This window comes from Macrobrachium nipponense, chromosome 37 (genome assembly GCF_015104395.2).
Source record: "Macrobrachium nipponense isolate FS-2020 chromosome 37, ASM1510439v2, whole genome shotgun sequence".
Classification (NCBI taxonomy): Eukaryota; Metazoa; Arthropoda; class Malacostraca; order Decapoda; family Palaemonidae; genus Macrobrachium; species Macrobrachium nipponense.
This window is the reverse complement of record NC_061097.1, coordinates 18,397,839-18,403,614: the sequence shown is the minus strand read 5'-3', so window position 1 is coordinate 18,403,614 and position 5,776 is coordinate 18,397,839. Positions and strand designations below refer to the sequence as shown.

General features: G+C 35.6%; 1 protein-coding gene across 1 annotated transcript in view; it reads left to right on the top strand.

Annotated features, from left to right (window-relative positions):
* Positions 1-3,342: 3,342 nt before the first annotated feature.
* LOC135209044 (R-spondin-3-like) overlaps positions 3,343-5,776 on the top strand; it is a 368,370-nt gene continuing 365,936 nt past the window's right edge. Inside the window, exon 1 of the mRNA XM_064241586.1 lies at positions 3,343-4,355. The gene's annotated coding sequence lies outside the window, so the exon portion shown is untranslated. The remainder of the gene's footprint in view (positions 4,356-5,776) is intronic.

The window sequence follows — 5,776 nt, the reverse complement described above, 5'->3', positions numbered from 1 at the left end:
TTGGAGACGGATAAAAGGATTAGGAGACAAAGACTCTCATGTGGAATGAATTCGCTGACACTAAAGACAAAACAGCGCTGGTTTAGATACAGAAATTGTGAAACACAGACTCAATAAAAGAAGCGATTAAGAAAGATAAAGAAAATACAACAAAGATTCAAGCGAATAATCAGTTACGAAACAGGTTCACACATGGAATGCATTTAGAGATGCTAATGACAGGATTTCCATACTATTACTTGACCAATCAAATAAGGTATATTCAAGGAAAGACAATCTAATATTTCAGTGATTGACGGTCTTGATGGCAAGAATACGAAGGTTTAATCAAATCCTATAAAAGAACACCAAAGATGAGAAATGCCTCAAGATGAGATTAAATAAATTTAACCCAGAAACGCACATTTTGATACTGAGTGCGAAAGGTTAAGTTGCGTTCATAGACGAAAGTTAGATGTCTCTGAAGGAATATTTACTCACAAAGTCAAAACTTGAAAGCAACAACAACAATAATAATCATTATTGTTATCATTACCATTATTGCTACTTTTGTTTTAATATCATTAGTAGTAACAGAAGTAGCGGTATTAGTATCAAGATTCACAATAACTTCATATGGGACAGTTATAAATAACCACTAACGTGCTAAGCAAATTTCTAAAAGAAGAAGAAAGGAGCACAGACAAAGATTAATATACCGACAATATTTGTTTAAATAAACAAACACCAAGGCAGAAATGTTCCAAGCTCTCACAATGTATTTAAAATACAAACAGGAATAAATAGGACACAATAACTTAAGTGATTAAATAGCACGAATATAATAATGATAATTTTCATAGCAGGAAAAGATCTAGTGATGGTGTGAGGAAACATGAGGTAAAAGAAGCTAAGGAGACAATAAAATGACTCTGTTAAAGGAAGTGACTGGATGACATGTGGTGTACTTTATAAAAAAAAGATAAGGAACAGGTTAAATAAAAAAGACGATATGGCATATCTCGAACGCGTCCACGAGAGAAAAAAAAGTTGCCAAAATCAAAACAATTTAATAATTGGATAATAAGAAGAGCAGTTTGCACTAAAGGAACTGGATGGTGGTAAAGAAAGGACAGCACAAACTAATGAAAATAATAGTCTCTGGAACTAAGAAAGAAATACAGACACAAAGGAAAGATGGTCATGTCCACGCAAGAGCCAACCACCTGGAGACAACACTGAATTTCAAAGAGTAATGGGCGAGACTGAGGCAAAGCATATTCTTAAAAAATGATGGTATCAGGAGTAAGAGAGGCAGGCCGTATACAAAATAATTACTTGGATGCAAAGGGATTATTTAGCAATTGCAGAATTCACTTTCGTTTACTAACTGGTTCAGTCAAGTAATGAAGCAAATTTCAATATGGAATCTTGCAAAAGTTATTTTATAAACAGTCACTTTTCTCTCTCTCTCTCTCTCTCTCTCTCTCTCTCTCTCTCTCTCTCTCTCTCTCTCTCTCTCTCTCTCTCTCTCTTTTATAGTAGCCTTTGTTAGACTGCTTGCCTGTTGTTTGTCCTCATTGTAACGATGAGAATGATTTTGTTGCGTCTTTTCAAAAAGACCATTGTGCCCATACATCCTCGTCTTTTAGCCACACAATCAAACGTCACTTGTATATGCAAAACCATAAAGAAGTACCCAAGCGTCGCTTGTTCCTCCACCAACGTGCTTGTTGTCCAAGTCAAACCTCCTTGCAAAAGCCCCAGTATTAATTCTCCAAAATGCACGGGGCGCTTGTGATAATGCAAATGAGGTTAACTCCTCACAAGAAGAGCCTCTCTCTCTCTCTCTCTCTCTCTCTCTCTCTCTCTCTCTCTCTCTCTCTCTCTCTCTCTCTGTGGCCTTCCTCTCCACTTGGAGGCGGATAAGCAAATTATCTGTTCGTGGAAACCTGGTAATTTTACTTGTCGAATTACTACACTCAGGGATTATTATTTTCATTGTTTTTCTAACCTCTCATTCTTTCGTTAACACTAAAATGAAGAATAAAATCTGCAGTAATTCTGTTTTCTTCATACATACAAAGCTGCAGCGAAGTTTCGAGAGCCTGTTCTGCTCTTGTTATCTAACTAGGAGAGATGCACAGACTGTTGTACGCTCTCTCAACTTCATGCATAAACAACAAAGTTACTGAGTGTTCCTTCATTTTAGTTGCTATTATCACTATTCAATACTTTAACCAGACAATATGGACTTCAGTTGGGAATATAAATACTGTATCACATATGCAACTACCTTTACAACAGGAGAATACTGTGGTGAGGACAACGCAAAGTATTTGCCGGTATCATAGACCACATTTGACTGATATCATCTCCCTCTATACTCTTAATTCTTCTAAAAAAATTATTTCTTTTTAAGTGACTCAAAGAAAACCAGCTTAAACTTCTTAAAAAAAGAACCTATGGGCCATGGGTGACAAATAATTTTGTTCTTAAGTCCCCCGTGTCATTAAAGGAAGTTTTTTCTTCTAAATAACTCATAGGAAGTGTACTTCGAACTACTTACTGACTAGAGGTGACCAAAAACCGCAGTACGTTTATTCCTGATTTCAGACGTACATTTCAGCGAGTTTTCTGACCGTAAGTAACCGGAAAACAAATGCAAAAAATGATCCAATTGACCTTATCTCAAAATTCTCGTACGAAAAATTTCTTCAAAATAACTTTACAGATAATATATTTGAAAATCTTTAGTGTTAAGGACAAAATGTGATTATAAATGTACTTTTCTAACAAAATAATCAATGCTATTTTCTTCTTTTCTCAAAATTTACTTCACTTGGATGTATTAAAACTGACTTTCTCAGCTTTTAATTCGCTTCCAGTGACAAGTCGATAAGCTAGATTAATATGACAACAAAAGTCCTTCATTAGCATTTCCTTGAAGTTCTTGGTGTCCTCACACTTGAGGAAAAATGTATCTATGAATTAGTTTGCATTAGTTATCATTCGTTTTGAAATTGACCTATTTGCCTTAAAAAGAAAAAAAAAAATTTCCCCTCGCCTCGCTTCTTTCCTGAAAAAACTGTTGGCCTATCTATGAATTTGTGGACATTTTTCCAGTGTACTTTTCCAGATGCAGCATCTTAGAACGAACCTAAGAGTCCATTTTCTCGGTTCATTTGGTATTCCTTACTAAAAGCAACTGCTGATGCCCTTTTTGCAGATATTGGCATTTCTCTCGTTTTGAAGCATGCCCCGCCTAATTGATGAAGCCCCGCCCCATCGAGTTATGCCCCGCCCCATCTGCAGGGTCGAGGGTAGACCAGGACACTGGCGATGGGCAGTGTTGGCTTACAGGCCGAGGTAGTCGCAAGAGGCCGCGTGCCCCACTTCGCCCTGCGTCCCTGTGTGTGAGTGTCGTTTGCGCACACCAAGTGGATGGAATCCGCGCATCCATTTCCTTCCAACATCCGTCAGTGCCATCATCTGGCCTCATCCGCCAACCGTGAAGACCGAGGGATAGCGGAGAATTCTGCACGGCCCTTCGCTCATAGTGTAAAAAAAATTTCAGAAATTCTTCACCAGGCAAATTTGACCCAGTTTTACGTCTCGCTTGGACCTCGTCCAAATTCCAGCGGGGAACACTGGATTTACGGAAGTGGAGTTTTCCCTCGAAGTGAATAATTCAGTGGTTTTACGAAGGGATGAAGTGAAATGATGATTTAGAAAAATAAAAAATTGCGGTATATTTAAGTACACTCGCTCGCTACGACTGGGCGCCAATGAATGACTGTCTGTCTGGATACCTGAATGTTGCAAGACAAGTTCTGAGGAGATTTGCGATGGGTTCCAAGGTAATCCCAAAAGTAGATTAGGAACCGAGTCCACAATGCGTTTTGGCTATTGCTGTCAATAATGCTGGATTCCTATCTATGTAGTCTCTACGGACTTTCAATAACCTACCCGGTTTTCATAAAGGTTTGTATGGATGCCTTGACTAAGCAGTAAAAAGTGCATTAATAATTGATGAAAAGAAGATTAAGTCAATTAAAAAGTATCATTTCATCAGGCTTGATGAGACATATTCATTCAAACATATAAACAGAGCAGCATCTAGGCCTATCGTGAGTACAGTCAGTCTGAGAAGAACTTGACGGCTATTGCTGTAATCTGAGGCAGACAGGAAAACTCTGAAGGGGATTATGAATTCAGGCTAAAAACACTCCGAGCTGAGCCACCTGAGTGTCTGCAAGTCTTGGCAACAAACCAAATTTGCGGGATTCAGGTCATGTTGGGCTAAAAGGACCAACCAGAAGTTCGTTCACAAGGAAATATCAGGATTTGGCTAAAACCGCCGCCTTGTATCCACGGTAAGTGATGCTAATTGACTGTTAATATATGCATGCTATACCGTTAGTTTAGTTTTGATCCTGGCATCATTAAAACATTCAAGGTACCAATGAAAGTCCTCTACTAAAAATTATAAATAATTATTAATGAAGCGAAAAGACTAAACAAGAGAAACGCTTATGTATATATATATATATATATATATATATATATATATATATATATATATATATATATATATATATATATATATATATATCCGCTTCTGCCATTTGGTATATTTCATCGTCTATTTCCCTATTATTATTATTATTATTATTATTATTATTATTATTATTATTATTATTATTTTATTATTATTATTATTTATTATTATTATTATTATTATTATTATATTATTATCATCCTCAACAAAATATACAAATATTCATGCAAAATTAGCCTGATAAATAATTAATATGCGAGCCGTGTTTCCCAAAAAAGACTATATAACCGTGATAAAAAGGGAGTGTGATGAAATAATCAACAACAAGAGTTTAAATACAGCAAAACTATCAAACACATTCATTCACACACTGATTTACAAGCTCCCAAATGTCCTACTTACCTGCTTTAAACACCTACTAAGGTCTGTCTGTAAAATCTGTAATGGCAAAAATCTCATGGTACTTGTGAGCGTTGTCTTTCGATTTTATTTCTGAATCTATTCGATATCACTGCTCCTTATCTATTTAAATACTTAAAATACTAATTAATTGTTTTTCGTTTACTATTTTTTCTTTCAGAAAACTACATTTTTTCTTAACATATAGATATTATGTACTCATAAAGCCTAATTATTCAGTCAAAACTTACTTAACGAACTCTAAGGTTGCATCATTTTAATACTTCTACCAACAACAATAGCAAAATTGTAATGACAGTACACTATTTGCAGTAAGTTTAATAAATTAACTCGTACCAGCTGGCTTGCACCCAATAACTGTGTGCATTGTAAAAATACGACTGCTATCACAACAACAACAATAATAATAACTTTAATAATATACAATTATTGTAAGGTAATATGGAATGGTCCAACTAGATTGTTCCATTTTCATCAACTGATTTTGTCCACTCTGAGTTCTCAAAATTGAATGCAATAATATGATCTTCTTACCTGCTTTATTTGAGACATCTGATTTTAGGTGAATTGCAGTGATATGGAAAGGCAACAGTACCCAGGATTTCTAACTCAATTTACGTGTTGGAGCCATTAAGGATATTCTTATGCGATATGGAAATAAACTAGAGATTTGAAAAGCTTAATACTCTCAGGATATAGGGTTGCATGCTCAAAAGGCTCTGTATATTTGATAAACATAAATGAATTGTATATTTAAACTAAGCAAATACCCATTTATATTCTAACATGAACAATCATATAATAAGTACTGTGTGC